General features: G+C 39.8%; 1 long non-coding RNA gene and 1 pseudogene across 1 annotated transcript in view; one reads left to right on the top strand and one right to left on the bottom strand.

Annotated features, from left to right (window-relative positions):
• LOC147584120 (uncharacterized) overlaps window positions 1–16,699 on the top strand; it is a 124,379-nt gene extending 107,680 nt beyond the window's left edge. The window contains exon 3 of the long non-coding RNA XR_015241237.1: window positions 15,011–16,699. This is a non-coding gene — a long non-coding RNA (uncharacterized LOC147584120). The remainder of the gene's footprint in view (window positions 1–15,010) is intronic.
• On the bottom strand, window positions 11,865–12,967 carry LOC112860477 (large ribosomal subunit protein uL11 pseudogene; annotated as a pseudogene).
• Window positions 16,700–17,678: the final 979 nt, after the last annotated feature.

Genomic DNA, 17,678 nt, shown 5'->3' with positions numbered 1-17,678 from the left:
CTGACGCCTAACTGACTGATCCACCCAGGTGCCCCAAATTAGCATTTTTAAAGATTTTATTTTATTATTTAAAAAAAATTGTGTTTATTTTTGAAAGAGAGAGGGGAGATAGAGCATGAGAGGGGGAGGGGCAGAGACAGAGAGGGAGACACAGAATCTGAAGCAGGCTCCAGGCTCTGAGCTGTGAGCACAGAGCCCAATGCAGGGCTTGAACTCATGTGCTGTGAGATCATGACCTGAACTGAAGTTGGATGCTTAACCGACTGAGCCACCCAGGCGCCATAAGATTTTATTTTTATGTAATCTCTACTTGGAATGTGGGGCTCGAACTCACAACCCCAAGGTCAACAGTTGCACACTGTACCAGCTGAGCCTGTCAGGCACCCCTGAATTAGTATTTTTGTATTCTTTGGATAAATACCTACTAGCACAAGTGCTGGGTCATCAGGTAGTTCTATTTTTAGCTTTTTGAGGAAACTCCATAAAGGTAGGTTATAAATTGGTATCATTCTATATTAATATATTTTATTGTGGTAAAATATCCATAGCATAAAATTTAACATTTGAGCCATTTTTATTTTTATTTTTTTTATTTAAAAAAAAATTTTTTTTTCAACGTTTATTTATTTTTGGGACAGAGAGAGACAGAGCATGAACGGGGGAGGGTCATTTGAGCCATTTTTAAGTGTGCAAGTCAGTGACATTAAATAAATTCATATTTTTGTGCAACCATCACCATTATCCATCTCCAGAAATTTTTCGTCATTCCAAATTCTATACCCATTTAAACAATGACACCCCTTCCCCAGTCTCTGGTTACCATTATTCCACTTTCTGTCCCTATGAATTTGACTATTATAGGTACCTTGTATGAGTGGAATCATACAATATTTGTTTTTTTGCATTTGGATTATTTCACTTAGTGTAATGTCTTCAAGTTTCATCTGTGTTATTGCATTATCAGAATCTCAATTCCTTTTTAAGTCCGAGTAATTTTCCATTGTATGTATAGTCCACATTTTGCTCATCCATTCATACATCAGTGGACACTTGGGTTGTTTCCACTTTTTAGCTATTGTAAATAATGCAGCTTTGAACTTGGTTATACAAATCCATTTGAGTCCCTGCCTTTAATTCCTATGGTTATAACCCTAGAAGAGGAATTGTTGGATCATAGGGTAATTCTATTTAATTTTTTGAGGAAATGCCATACTGTTTTCCATAGCCACTTCTATATTCACGTTGTATAACTATTTGTAAATCACAGAAAAAGAGAGACAAAGATTACATACCAAAATGTTAGCAGTGATTTCTGGGTTGTGAAATTATGGATTAATTTCCCCTAAGTATTACTTATGTATTGATAAATAACAAATTTTCCTAAAACTTAGCTCTAGAAACTATAAACATTGATTATCTTTTTCAATTTATGAAGGCCAGGAATCAGGAGGGGCTGAGCTGGTTGGATCTCACTCAGGATCTCCAGGGATGTCATGGTGAAGGTGGCAGCGAGGGCTGCAGTCTCTGAAAACTGGACTGGGGCTTGGGGATTCTCTTCCAAGTCTCACTCCTACCTATGGCTGTTGGCAAGAGGCTCTGGCTCTTCGCTACACAAGCTTCTCCATAAAACTGATTGTGACATGGCTTCCCCCAGAACCAGTGATGAGAGAGGTGCCTGGTTAGCTCAGCAGGTTGAGCATCCAACTTTGGCTCAGGTCATGATCTCGTGGTTTGTGAGTTCAAGTCCTGCGTTGGACTCAGTGCTGACAGTGTGGAGCCTGCTTGGGATTCTCTCTCCCTCTCTCTGCCTCTCCCCTGCTTGTGCACGTGAACGCGCACACACATGCACGTGCTCTCTCTTTCTCTTAAAATAAATAAATTAAAAAAAGAAGAGTGTGAATATCTGGAGGTGCGGCCTTCTTGCTGGCCACCATATCCCAATGATCTGTATTTTCTTCCTCTACCCCAACTTTATTGAGATTATAGTTGACATATAATGTTGTATGGGCTTACGGTATACAACATGTTGATTTGATACATTTACGTATTGCAAAAATGCCATACAAAGCAGGAACTAACACGTCCATCTTGTCCCATAATTACTATTTTTTATTGTGGTGAGGACATTTAAGATCCTCTCTTAGCAACATTTAAGTATATGAAACAGTATTATAGTTAAAATTACCATGTTGGACATTAGATCCCCAGAATTTATTTAATCTTTTAACTAGAAATTATTACCCTTTGACCAATATCTCCCCCTGTCCTTTACCTGCCTGGTCCCTGATAACAACCATTTACTTTCTTTCTCTGAGTTCTGCCTTTTTAGTTTCCACGTGTGAGTGATATCATACAGTTTTTGTCTTTCTCTTACTTCACTTAACCTAATGCCCTCAAGGTTCATCCAAGTTGCTGTCAATGGCAGAATTTCCTTCTTTCTCATGGCTGAATAATATTCCACTGTGTGCTTAAATATAAATAAACCGTCTTTATCCATTTATCTGTTACAGACACTTAGGTTGTGTCCATTATCTTAGCTATCGTGAATAATGCGGCAACGAACATGGGAGTGCAAATATCTCTTCAACAATAGTGATCTTCATCACCCAGAAATGAGATTGCTAGATCATATAATAGTTTAGTTTTAATATTTTGAGGAACCTCCATAGTGGCTCCAACAATGTGCATTTCCAGTGTTCCCTTTTCTCCACATCCTCGCCAACACTTGTCACTTTTTGTCTTTTTTTGATGATAGCCATTCTGACAGGTATGAGGTGATATCTCATTGTGGTTTTGATTTGCATTTCCTGGCTGATTAGTAATGTCAAGAACCTTTTCATGTATTTTCAACCTTAATTAAAATTCATATCTTTGTGACATAAAAGACATACAGGAAAATGCCTATAGCCTATAAAACATGCCCAAGCAATAAAAGACAAAAGGACCGGTAAAAATATCAGGATTTATTCAACTACTGTCTGACTTCAGAAAGGGCAGACTGGTTAGAAAATGTTTTCGTTGAGGGACGTTTTACTACCGTCACTTAGCTGGGTTTTGCTCTGTCTTCAGTGTTCAGCTTGAAGCAGAAGCCCCAGATATCTGATGATCCTGGAGGTCCCACAACAATTCCACAGCAGTGGTGAGCACACAGAATCCAGGAGGCTCCAGTGGGCGCTGGAGATAAACCTTCAAAGCATTTCTGGAGTAGCCTGCTGCCATGGTTTCCATCTTCAGTTGATCCTTTGTTGAGGACTGAAATTGGACAGTATTACTAAAGGAATAGGACTAATGTTTTGTCTATAAAATGTACCTATCTCTGGAAGAGGTAACATATCACCATTTTATTGCTCACAATTTAAAGATATTTAAAGACTTCTTTCAAAGTTTTAAATTACAAAACATGCATTGTAGAATGTATACAAACAAAAGTATGAAGCGAAAAATTAATCACCTGATTCTGGTAACTAGCAATAAATAGAGTGGTTGGGCTTTGGAGTTGGGTAAGCTTGGAAGCGAACTCTGGCTCTGACACTGATTGGCTATGCAATGTCGGGGGCGTTCAGAGCATCTAGGAGTCAGTTTCTTCATCTGAAAAACGCGTATACATTCATAATATCCCCAAACTGGAAACAAACTAAATGTCCGTTATCTGGTGAACGGATAGACGAGAGGTGCTGTATCCATACAATGGAAGATTTATTCAGCAAAAACTATCGACGTGTTATGGCATCGATGGAACTCCAAAATGTTATGCTAAGTGAAAGAAGTCAGATACAAAAGGCCAAAGGACTACATGTTATATGATTCCATTCATATGAAATGTCCAGAAAAGGCACATTTATAGAGACAGAAAGGGGATTAGTAGTTGCCTGGGACCAGAAATGTAAATGGGGACTAACTATAAATGGGCATGAGGAATCTTACTGTGGGAATAAATATGTTCTAAAACTGGATTATGGTGATGATTGCACCACTCAGTAAAGTTACTAGAAATCACTGAATTGTGCACTTGAAATGGATAAATTCTATGATGTGTAAAATGTACTTCAATAAGCCTTTTTTTTTAAGGATGGGAGCTAGTCATCCCACTTGTAATAGTCTGCACTAAAAAGTAAAAGCGTGAGTGGTAAGGGTTAGGGAAAGAAAGATAAAATCTCATCTTATGTTTACTGTTTAAAAGAAGATATCTGTAGAGCGCTCAGTGCCGGGTCTGGCACATGTAGACACTTGAGCAGTTGCCTGGTATTATAACAGCTAAATATCAGTAACTGTAAACAGTTAAAGGAAATATGATAAAATGTATTTTTCTTTTTTTTTAATTTATTTTTTGAGAGAGAGAGTATGCACGCACATAGGCAGGAGAGGGACAGAGGGGGAGAGAGGGAGAGAATCTTAAGCAGGCTCCACACCCAGAACAGAGCCCGAGGCAGGGCCGGATCTCACAACCAACCCTGAGATCAAGACCTGAGCCGAAATCAAGAGTTGGACAGATGCTTAGCTGACTGAGCCACCCAGGTGCCCCAAAGTGTATTTTTCATGTAAGTCAGGCAGTCTTGTATGAGTCCTATTTCTTGTCTTGACACCATTTATTAGCTTTTCTTAGGCATCCCATGATGACTTGGAGTATACCATATGGCTAAACATAATTTAAACATTTACTGATGAATATTAGTTTTTTAAAGCCTGCTTTGTAAATAACTTTGTTGAACATCTTTTTCTTTTCTTTCCATTTTATTTATTTATTTATTTATTTATTTATTTATTTATTTATTTTTAAATTCATATCCAAGTTAGTTAGCATATAGTGCAATGATGATTTCAGGAGTAGATTCCAGTGACTCATCCCCTATGTATAACACCCAAGGCCCATCACAAATATCTTCCTTAATGCCCCTCACCCATTTAGCCCATCTCCCCACCCACAACCCCTCCAGTGACCCTTAGTTCTCTGTATTTAAGATTCTCTTATGTTTTGTCCCCCTCCTTGTTTTTATATTATTTTTGCTTCCCTTCCCTTATGTTCATGTTTTGTATCTTAAATTCCACATATGAGTGAAGTCATATGATATTTGTCTTTCTCTGACTAATTTTGCTTAGCATAATACCCTCCAGTTCCATCCACGTAGTTGCAAATGGCAAGATTTCATTCTTTTTGATCGCCAAGTAATACTCCATTGTATATATAAACCATATCTTTTTTTATCCATTCATTTGTTGATGGACATTTGGGCTCTTTCCATACTTTGGCTATTGTTGATAGTGCTGCTATAAACATGGGGGTGCATGTGTCCCTTCGAAACAGCATATCTGTATCCCTTGGATAAATACCTAGTAGTGCAATTACTGGGTGATAGAGTAGTTCTATTTTTAATTTTTGAGGAAACTCCATACTGTTTTCCAGAGTGGCTATACCAGTTTGCATTTCTTTTTCTTTAATTCTTTCTTTTAATGTTTATTTATTTTTGAAAGAGAGAGAGAGAGAAAGAGAGAGAGAAACAGAGTGCGAGCAGGGGAGGGGCAGCAAGAGAAGGAGACACAGAATTCAAAACAGGCTCCAGGCTCTGAGCTGTCAGCACAGAGCCCGATGTCGGGCCGAACCCACAAATCACGAGATCATGACCTGAGCCAAAGTCAGACACTTAACCGACTGACCCACCCAGGCACCCCATCTTTTTATTTATTTCTAAACATACTCACAGAAGTAATAAATTCAGTAAAGTCACAGGATACAAATGCAATATTGCATTTCTATACACCAATAATGAAGCAGCAGAAAGAGAAATTAAGAAATCAATCCCATTTATAATTGTACCAAAAGCAACAAGATACCTAGGAATAAACCTACCCAAAGAGGTAAAAGACCTGTACTCTGAAAACTATAAAACGCTGATGAAAGAAATTGAAGATGTCACAAAGAAATGGAAAGATATTCCATGCTCATGGATTACAAGAACAAATATTGTTAAAATGTCGATACTACCCAAAGCAATCTACACATTTAATGCAATCCCTACCAAAATACTAACAGCATTTTTCACAGAGCTAGAACAGACAATCCTAAAATTTGTATAGAACCACAAACCCCCACTAGCCAAAGCAACCATGAAAAAGAAAAAAAGCTGGAGGCATCACATTTTGGACTTCAAGTTATATTACAAAGCTGAAGTGACAAAAACAGTATGGTACTGGCACAAAAATAGACATATAGATCAATGGAACAGAATAGAAAACCCAGAAATGAACCCACAATTATATGGTCAATCACACAGCAGGAAAGAAGATTCAATGGGAAAAAGTCTCTTCAACAAATGGTGCTGGGAAAACTGGACAACAACATGCAAAAGAATGAAACTGGACCACTTTCTCATACCATACACAAAAATAAATTCAAAATAGATTAAAGACCTAAATGGAGACCTGAAGCCATAAAAATCCTAGAGGAGAACACAGGCAATAACCTCTTTGACATCAGCCTAGCAACTTCTTTCTAAATAATGTTGCCTGAGGCAAGAGAAACAAAAGCAGAAATAAACTATTGGGACTTCATCAAAAAAAGGCTTTTCCATAGGGAAGGAGACAACAAAACTAAAAGGGAACCTACAGAATGGGAGAAGATATTTGCAAATGACACATCTGATAAAGAAAATATCCAAAATCTAGAAATAATTTATAAAACTCAACACCCCAAAGTGATAATCCAATTAAAAATGGGCAGAAGATATGAGCAGACATTTTTCCAACGAAGGCATACAGATGACCACCAGACACGTGAAAACATGCTCAACATCACTTATCATCAGGGAAATGCAAATCAAAACTACAATGAGAGATCACCTCATACTTGTCAGAATGGCTAAAATCAACAGCAGGAAACAACAGGTGTTGGTGAGGATGTGGAGAAAGAAGAACTCTCTTGCACGGTTGGTGGGAATGCAAACCGGTACAGCCACTGTCGAAGATAGTATGGAGGACCCTCAAAAAGTTAAAAATAGGACTATTAGGTATTTACCCAGAGAATACAAAAATACAAATTCAAAGGGATACATGCACCCTGGCATTTATAGCGGCATTATCTACAATAGCCAAACTGTGGAAACAGCCTAAGTGTCCATTGACGGATGAATGAGTGAAGAAGATGTGGTATGTATTCACACACACACATACACACACACACACACACACACACACACACACACACACACACACACAATGGAATATTACTCAGCCATAAAAAGAATGAAATCTTGCCATTTGCAATGATATGAAGCTAGAGAATATAATACTAAGTGAAATAAGTCAGAGAAAGACAAATACCATATGATTTCACTTATAGGTGGAATTTAAGAAACAAAAGAGCAAAGGTGGAAAAGAGAGAGAGAGAGAGAGAGAGAGAGAGAGAGAGAGAAAGAGGCAAACCAAGAAAGAAACAGACTCTTAGCTATAGAGAACAAACTTATGGTAGCCAGAGGGGAGATGGGTGGGGGGATGTGTTAAATAGGTGACGGGGATTAAAGAGGGCACTTTGTGATGAGCACAGAGAGTTGTATGAAGTGTTGAATCACTACCTTGTACACCTGAAACTAACATTACACTGTATGTTAACTAACAGAATTTGAATAAAACTTATAAGAAACCCCACAAATAAATAGAATCACAGGATCTGAGCACAGATACATGGTTAGTGCTACTGTAGCTTGTTGCCAAATCACTTCTCAGAAAGTTTTTGCCATTTATACTGTGACTGACACCGTAAGGAATCCTGATTTCATCCCACAGGGACATGGAACACTATTTTTAAACCTTGGCTAATTTGATAGGTGAAAAGTGATATTGTTTCTTCAGTTGAAGTCTCTGGGGTTGGTTACTAGTGAGTCACCTCCTGAGGCTTGCATTATTTCTGTGAATTGTTGGCTCATGTCCTTTGTGCCTGTTCATCTTTTGGGATTTCGTTGTTCCTGGTAGGCATGGATGAATAGCCCACTGAGGACGTTAACTCTCCTTTGTTAAAGTCTTCCAGATTCCTTAGTTCTGTTTGATTTTACTAATAATGGATTGGAGTTTTAAACATTCACAGAGTAAAGGTCACTCTGTAAAGCAGATTTGTGGAAGATTCAGAGATGGACACAGGGGCAGGGGTGGAGGGAAAGAGAGAACACCATATTCTGTGCCTGCTTTGTAATTCAGCCCAAGTGAATAGATCCACGTATGGACCCAATCACAACTGTCATCTTCATTGTCACAATTTAGCCCTCATGGCTCAACAACCACTTCCTAATCCAGGTAACGACTGTCAGCTCCAAGAGTCCTCTGGACCTCAGGACTGACTCAGGATTAAACTGAAATCCAAACATTGTGGTAACACTGTCCTTCCATTAAATTTATCCTAGGGCTGGGATCCTGACACCAAAAGATTAAATCACAGTTTGGTATATTTTTTTGGTCAACAAGCAACTTGCTAAAAACTGTATTACTCTCACTATAGATCCACTGAAGATTGGAAATGTCACATAATCACTAAAGAATTTTTCAGGTAGATATGTATTCAGTAGGTGTAGACCCAGGGGGTTACCATCATTCATTATAAAACATCCATACTTGCTACAAAGGTTGCTAGCATAGGTAAAAATTTCTCCCTCTAGACCTGTGTTCTCTAAAAACATCTTGAGAACATCTTCCCCAAAATGATTTGTTAAACATGGAGGGGAAATGTTCACTTTTTAGAATCAGTGTTAGTAAATAGAAATCATCCTGCAGTAAGCCAGATGCTTCCCTATGACTCATTCCTGGTGTTTCTTCCATTTGATTAATGCCTAATTTGTTGTACTTGTTATCCAACTGCCTACATGACATATCCATCTTGATGACTAATTTTTGGCATCTCAGACAGGATGAAAAGCAAGTTTCTGACATTGCTCTCAAAGCACACCCTTCCCACACTCTTCCCCACTTAGTAAATGACAACTCCACCATCCCAGGTGCTGAAACCCCAAACCTCAGTTGTCCTCAACTCCCTCAACCCCCAATGTGATCTTTAACAAGTACTGCCAACTCCGTGTTCAAAATATATGCAGAATCTGGACTGCCTCTTACATTTCCACACTACCACTCTGGCTGGAGTAGTTAATTAAATATCCCCCTGAGTAGTTCATGTCTGCCCTTGTACCTCTTCAGCCTATTTGCACAAAGTTGCCAGAATGACCCTGCTAAAATGAAGGTCTGATCAAGCCATCTCTCTGTTCAAAACCTTCCAGTGGACTCCAGTGTGACTCAGAGTAAGAAACAAAGACCCACACTGGCTTCAAGGCTCCACATGACTTGCGGTCGATACCACTGACCACACTTTCTATCCCTCCCCATGTTGCTTGCTCCACTCTAGCCACACAAGCCACCTTGCTGTGCCCTCTGATAGGTTACTCTAATGGCAGATTCCACCATGGCTTACTCCCTCACTTCCTTCAGGCTTTTCTTCTCCATGAAGACATCCTTCCCATCCTGCCTAAACCTTCAGCCCCCAATCACTCATGTTCCTATTCATGCCTTCATCTCTTTCTTCCACACTTCTCCCCAATATCCTACATATTGTGCTTATTTATCTTGTTTGTCTCCCCATCACTAGAATGTAATCTCCATGGGGCCAGGGATTTGGGTCTGCTTGCTCTCTGCTGTATTCCCAGTGCCTCACATATGGTGAGCACACCATAAGTATTTGTCAAAAAAGTGAACAAGCTTGTCACTGATACCTGCTTTTTTCCACCCATGATGTTCACCATCACACATAAGAGCATCCTTTCCAGACACTTAAACTTTTCTTCATGTTACCACTTGTGCCTTTTTTAAAAGAAGTTTTTATTTATTTATTTTGAGAGAGAGTGGGGGGAGGGGCAGAGAGAAAGAATTCTGAACAGGCTCTGTCAGCACAAAGCCTGACACAGGGCTTGAATTCATAAACCATGAGATCATGACCTGAGCCAAAACCAAGAGCCAGATTCTCAACCGACTGAGTCACCCAGGTGTCCCACCATTTGTGCCTTTTACCAGGTAGAACAGAACTTCCTTCAAGTTTTCCACACCCCTCTCCAGGCTTTCCTCTCTATCTTCTTGACTAGTTCTGGGTCACATGACAATCTGTAGTCCAGTCACTGGAAAGGAGATGGGACCACCATTGGCTGCCATGGTTTAAGCATGATTTATTCTCTGGGACATATGGCTGCTGGGGTAAAATCAGGTTAATGAGGAAGAAGGGAATGGGTTTCATACAGAAAAATAAGTGTCTGCCATGTCCGCTGAATCACAATTTCATGTCTGTGTTCGCAGCTGAGCTTCACCATCTTGATGAGGAGGGGTAAGTAGGTGTTCTGACCATTTTACGGAGGAGAAAACAGAGCCACAGAGAGATCCTCCAATATATCAACATCATGCAGTAGGTCAGTGGCGGGACCAGTGTGGTCTACCTAAGTTCTCAGTTCTGGAGAAGCAGGATGCTTTGGAGAAGAGTACAGCAGAAATCAGAGCCCCAGGGATTCATTTTCACTATGCACAAAAGAACTATATGACCTCGAATAAGCGTTTTGATACCTCAGGGCCTCAGTTTGTTCATCTTTAAAATGAAAATAAAGTCCCTTTCTTGTTTTAGAGCTGCACTTGAGCTGATTAATCATTAAGACTCTCTTCTTATCTGTTGAATTCCAGCTCAGGGAGAGAAATAGGAGTGAGTTGTTGGACTTTAAACTCTGCCCAGCCAGAAGAGAAGAATTAGATTTCTTTGTAATGATCTTTAAAACAAAACAAAACAAAACAAAACAAAGCAAAAACCCTTTTGTTCTGAAAACAAATACATAAGGATGATCCTTTTAACCCTCAGTCTGTTCCTGAAGATTTCCCCTTCAGTGTATCTCTAAATCCTTCTAGTTCCAGCTTTGACATTTGAGGAACACAGGTATTCCTCGGCAGGTTGTCTGTTCCTCATTTGGAAATCAATCCCCTGTGAATGCATAGTTGGAAGCTTCCATTGCAGAGCAACTTCATGGAGCCAACTACAGACGCATTTGTAGCTTGAGAGCTGTGATACCCCCGTATCTTCCTGGCCAGGGTCCTAGTCCGCACAGTTGCCGGGCAGCAGTCACTCCAAATTCTACTGTTGGCTTCTCATTCCCATGCATCGTTCCTAGCATGTCACCTGCCTGAGAGATTCAAGTTTTTTTTTGCTGGAAGAGTGGCTTTATGAGGGCCACTGGGAGGGAGATGGTTATTCAATAATTTACTGAACATCGCATGTTCAGCTCTGTGCCCATATGAAGCATTTTCCAACCTTCTGACTTCATAGATCTAGATTTTCCTTTTCTGCAGTGTCAACTTGCTATTTAATAACTCTTGACTTTCGGATAGAAATTTAAGGTGTTCCATGTATTATCTCATGGGATTTTAGAATTAAGAAAAATTAGGTAACTCTCATTAGATTGTTAAGCTTGTAAAGAATGTAATTGGGATCAGATCCTAGGATTACCAGGCTGCCTCTCAAGTGTCATACCAAGTGTTAAAATTTAGGTGCTTTCAAAATAGACATTTATTTGTACCTTTAATCACCCACTATTAGGGTCTCGGGTACGTCACTTCTAAAAAACCCAGGTGGGGAATTTTGCTTAAAGAGAGCTGCTTACATATTTTAAGACAGGGATTGGCAAACTTTTTCTGCAAAGGGCCAGATAATAACCATTTTAAGATTTATGGGCTGATATAATTTCTGTTACAACAGTTCAATTCTGCATGGTAGTGAGAAAGCAGCCATAGACCATACATAAACAACTCAGCATGGCTTGTGTTTCAATAAAACTTTACAAAAACAGGTGGCATGTTTCCTTTGGCTCATGGGCCATTATTTGTTGACCTCTGATCCAAGCTTGGTGCTCTTAGTACCATGCATTCTTTTATGTCCTGCTTTCAAGGGCATTGGTAAAAATAATTCTCTCTGATTTTCTTGGTCAAGTGGGAAAGTGAAATTGTTTCACAAAATAGTCATCCCAATACTCCAGAGACGTCTGCACATTCACCTCACCAATATATCCCACAACTTTTTCTTTGGTTGTCAAATGATCCTTTATTGAAATGTTTTCCTTTGTAGTTCTTAACTAGCTGGGTATTATACTGCACCACTGTTGATGTCATCTATGATGTCATAAGGGTGGCAGCCATCAACATTGCAGCCCACTGATTGAGCAGTTCCCAGAATCTCTTTCATGGTTCTAGAGAGTTCTCTGGCTAAAGATCGGTGCTGCATCTGTCGGGCAATGTTGACAAGCTCATCAAAAGAGGTATTTTCACTGTGCTTAATGTTTTTGTGCTGCTTTCTGTCTCTTGGCGGTTCCTTGAGGGCTTTGATAATCAGGGCAGAGGCAGAAAGGACCACTTCAATCTGGGCCTGTACGTTCTGAACGGTCATTTTCATTGTAATCCTCAGACCCTTTCAATCATTGGTGCCTTGGCAAAGTCATCACCAACGTTTGTTGGAGACAGATCCTGGGAGCGAGTCTACTGGGCCAGGGCAAATGATATGGCACCAACTTCCCCACTGGTGCACTTCCGGTATACAACTTTGATCTCGTTGGGGTCAAACTTAGGCATGGTAGAGGTGGCTGGTGTTGGGTGAGCCCAGATGCAGGACAACTGAAAACAGTTGCACCTTCACCTCACCTGAGCCAAACAACTCTTTCACAAATTTGACAGAAATATCATAGACTTATAGAATGTTAGTGCACAGGGATATTTAAGATCATCTAGTCTTAAACTCCTCATTGTACAGGTGGGGAAACAAAGTAAATTTTTCAACCTCCCATCTAAAATAAGTTCAAGTAGGGGTGCCTGGGTGGATTAGTCAATTAAGCATCTGACTTCGGCTCAGGTCATGATCCCGTGGTTTGTGAGTTGGAGCCCTGCATCGGCCTCTGTGCCGACAGCTCAGAGCCTGGATCCTGCTTCAGATTCTGTGTCTCCCCGCCTCGCACTCTGTCTCTCTCTCTCTCTGTCAAAAATAAATAAACATTAAAAAAATTTTTTTTAAGAAGTACAGGATATACTTGGAAGACCAAGAACTGATGAGTATAGAACTTAATGTGTGGTTCAAATATTGACATTTCTTTGCCAAAGAAAAAAACTACAACATATAAAAATGCATCCTGATAACTTTCTTTCTTACCTTAGTCATATTAGAGTTTGTTGTTCCAACAAGACATTGTAAAGGCTTTTAAAAATATCAGCCAGAAATATATGAAAAGCTATCTTATGTTCCTAGACTTGAGCAAATATCTTCAAAATGGTGCCCCTCTGGGTCCTGACACTCAACGACCTCTTGTTTGGATGTAGCCCTCCCACAGGATGCCCGAGCACCTGGTGTTGCGGTTGCTGTAGAATGCAGATGGCATGCTCACTTCAAGGGCACTCAGGGGACTATTAGGGAGTCACAAGGGATAGGGCAGTCACCTGAGAGTAGGAACAGCAAAGCTGTCACCACTCCTAGACCCACAAGGCTGAGCAGAGTGAGCAGTAGAACCTGCAGTCATGAAAGGGAGCAGTGGCACTCAGTCAGTACTCTAATTTCTGTATTAAACTCTTCTATTTAGAGTGATGCCCTTTGCCTGACTCAACCCTAAATATACAGCCAGAGGCTACCTCGCAGGTGAGTAAATACCCTGACCCTGCTCCACTCCCTTCTAGTCTCTACCAGAACTCTCCCTTGCAGACCACTTAGTGTAGACCAGCAGGTCAGCCTCCGGGGCAGAGAGCTGGGTCTAGGGGAAGGGAGGGGACCGAAGGGACAGAGGGGGCATCTCTGGCACAGGTTGTAGAATAGTTACTGTGTGACCATATTTCCAAGAAAATTTGAGAACTAACAACTTCAGCTCTCGATATGTAGGAAAAGGTAAAGGTAACAACTTTCTCTGTACTCTCTTTCCAAATAAAAAAGTAGACAAAGTCTTCAAAATGAGTTTCCATGAAAAAGTAAGAAACTAAAAAAGCAGCACATTTGCTGAATGGCTCCTTTGTTTTAATGAAACTGAGTGACATTTAAATATGTTTTATAAAAAAGACTCTACATGGAATAATAGTCTCTATGAACCACCTGTGCTTTGCCTTTATGGAGGAGAGAAAAAAAAACTGATCCTGAATTTTTATAAAGAAATTTAAATTAGACATTAAAATAAAAGAAGAAAACCTTATCACTTGGGTAGCTACTTAGCTACAGGAGTAATTAAAGCAATGATTCATCCTATGGAGAATTCTAGCAGAAGCTGGTAATTCTTTCTCTCTATTAGAAACCCTCCTGGGAACCAAGAGAACTCTCTAGAACAGCACAGTTCAATAGCAAAATAATGCAAACCACAAACAGAAGCTGCATACAAAGTTATCTAGAAACCACATTTTAGAAAATAAAAATAGATGGGGCACCTCTGTGGCTCAGTCGGTTAAGTGTCCAACTTTTGATTTTTGGCTCTGGTCGTGATCTCAGTTTTGTGAGTTTGAAACCCATGTGGGGCTCTGTGCTGGCAGTGGGGAGCCTGCTTGGGATTCTCTGTCTCTCCCTCTCCCTCTTCCCCACCCCACCACTCACACTTTCTTTCTTGAAATAAATAAACTTAAAAAAATTTTTTTTAAAGTAAAAATAGATAAAATTAATAAAGAATAATGTATTTTTATTTAACCCAGTATTTCAAAAGTATTATCCTTCCACCTATAATAAATATTAGAAGTCATTAATAAGCTATCTTACATTCTTCTTTTGGTGCTGCATCTTTGAAATCTGAGGTATATTTTACAAGTACAGCACATCTCAAGTCACATTCACGTGCTCAGTCACTGGCATGTGACTAGTGGCTACCGTGAGACCGCACAGCTTAGAGTATGTCCCAAGGTTGGGTAAGAGCCTGTCTCTCATACAAAGGAATGAAGCATAATATAAAAGAGCAGGGACTACTCTCTGTGTGTTTCACCAATGTTTCTAGTTCTCCTTGCCTTTTAGGTGCATATGAGGATTCTTCCCCAGCCCCTCGTAGCTGGGCAAGGCCACATGACTTGCTTTGGCCAACGAGATGCGAGCAGACATGACCCATCACCTCCAGTGAGCTGCACTGAAGAGCTGGCGTGGGCTTTTCTGCGCTCTCTCTTATCCTGGCCTGGGGACTGTGGACACTTGTGCTGGTATGGAGGTGCCCAGAGGTTGAAGCTGCCTGAAATGCTGAGCCAACACTTGGAGGGGGCACAGCTGTCCTACATGAGAGGTATGGTGACTTTTGTTCCACTCTGTCCCTGCGTCTCTCAACCGACCTTCTCAAGGTTCCGATAACAGCTCCTCCTCCCTACTCTTTCAACCCCTCTCTGATATTGCTAGCCCTGAGCCTTGCCTACTTCTTTGTAAACTGCCCCTTTTGAACCTCCCTTCAGTTACCCCATTTGTGCCATCTGTTTTCTGTTGTGATTCTGATTGATACAGTTTGCTATATTGACCAAATGTGAAATGAGCCTAAAGACAGAATAAAATGAAGGGCAGCTGGGTGACTCAGTCTGTTAAGCATCCAGCTTTGGCTCAGGTCATGATCTCACAGCTCGTGAGTTTAAGTCTCGAGTCGGGCTCTGTGCTGACAGCCTGCTTCCGATTCTGTGTCTCCCTCTTTCTCTGCTCCACCTCCACTCATGTTCTGTGTCTCTGTCTCTTTCAAAAATAAACATTAAAAATTTAAAAAAAAGAAAGACAGGATAAAATGAGTATCCTGAAGAAGTAATCCCTTGAATGAGTGTAAATCAAGTTTTAAAGCAATAGTCTACGATAGTTTTCTCACCAATCACACTTACACAACAGATTCTCTTTGGGGGCACCTGGGTGGCTCAGTTGGTTGAGCGTCTGGCTCTTGGTTTTGGTTCAGGTCATGATCTCACAGTTCATGGGTTCAAGCCCTATATCGGGCTCCATGTCTGCTTGGAATTATCTTTCTCCCTCTCTCTCTGCTCCTCTCCTCTCTCTCTCTCTAAAAATAAATAAATAAACTTAAAAAAAAAAAGATTCTCTTTCTCTTCTTTGGGTAAAGATGTGCATTCATTGTTCCTAGTGATTTGTGTCTATATGTTTAACAAATCTGTTTGCTTGAAACTGATGGTCTTGATTCTTTCTTGAAATATGTTCCAAGAACTTGCTTACAAATTTATGCTTGGCATAAATAGCAAGAAATCAAAAATAACTAGAAATTGTGGTTAATGGCCATCCTCAAATAAGTTTTGTACCTACAGGCTTGTACCTCAGGCTTGAGTTCCTAAGGAGAAAACTGAGACTTATGAGTTATTGTTGTGTTACTTGTTCACTGTAGAAAGATCAGAGCAATACAAATGAGCACAAAGAAGATAAAAATACCTCCTCTCACAAAAATAATCACCACTAGTGTATATAATTCCAAATGTTTTTAAAAATTATATCATCTTGTCTGAAAACAGTTTTTTAATTTGTGTTTTTGACTAAAGTTTGGACTTAATTTCCTTTCAGTAAGTATATTTTTATACCATTATTCATTATAGTAACTGCTTTGTCATTATTATCCCTTTCTGTTTTATTAGCTCATGCCAATTTTCCAATACCAAAATAATATTATATACCTTTGTATTTTCAAGTATTTGGCCAAATTTTCTGCAGATAAATTCTTGGAAATGAGAATGCCCATTATGGAAGGTATACATGATTTAAAAGCTTCAGATAGATTTCCCATATGCCCCCCAGAACACAATCAGTCATTTTATACTCTTAATAGGAATGCAAGAGTTTCCTCTATTCCCACACAGACACCTTGCCAATACTGAGTATTATCTTTGATTTTGGCTCTTTGATAAGAAATAAACAGTAATTTGCTTTAAGCTCATACTTCTATAGTTACAGTGAGAGAGAAAATATTTCCATGTTTTGGACAATTCTATTTCTTCACTTATTCATTGTACTTGCATTTTGCAGACAAAATTACAGTCTTTGTAATTTTCCTATTTTGCAATTAGTGAATGTTTAGAGTTGTAAAACTCTCTGAATGCTAATGTTTGAGTGTTTTTGTTAGACTATTTCCTGACATATACTATTCCTTACCATATCTCTACAGTCCCTATGGCATCAAAGATATGTTTTCATTATAAATGAGTTTCTAATGAGAGAGTTAAGTAACTTAACCAGAATGACTTAGTTATTTTACAAGATGCTACTCATGCTATCCCTCAATCCCCTGCCCACCTAGTGCGTTCATTTTTTGGCTGCCATGATCTTTGGTGGCTAACAATTCAGAGTTGCACCCTTCTCTGGAAAATTGTCCTCAGCCTGTCCCAAATGCCTGGATGGCCTGCAAACAATGACCAACTGATGCAGTGGAGATACAAAGGCCCGGACTGCTTGCTTTAAGGCCAGAAGATTCCGTGGTATGTTTGCTCCAGATCTTCGCATAAAGTCAAGTTGAGGTGAGGCTTCACCTGAAACCTTGTCTTTGCCTAGATTCTCCCCCTTGTCTTAGCCTGCTTCCTTCATTCCTCCAGATTCCACCGAAGAGAACATCTTTGATAAGTCACTTTTATAAAACTCTTCCTCTGAGCCACAGCTTCCAGGGAACCCAACCTAAGACAGCTTGTAAGTGGGCCATTTCATATTCAGACTCCAAGATCTGCACATG

The sequence above is a fragment of the Puma concolor genome, chromosome A1 (genome assembly GCF_028749965.1).
Source record: "Puma concolor isolate L17-30 chromosome A1, mPumCon1.1.hap2, whole genome shotgun sequence".
In the NCBI taxonomy this organism is placed as follows: domain Eukaryota; kingdom Metazoa; phylum Chordata; class Mammalia; order Carnivora; family Felidae; genus Puma; species Puma concolor.
Note: the sequence above shows the minus strand (reverse complement) of the source record. Positions and strands in the feature narration are given on the sequence as shown.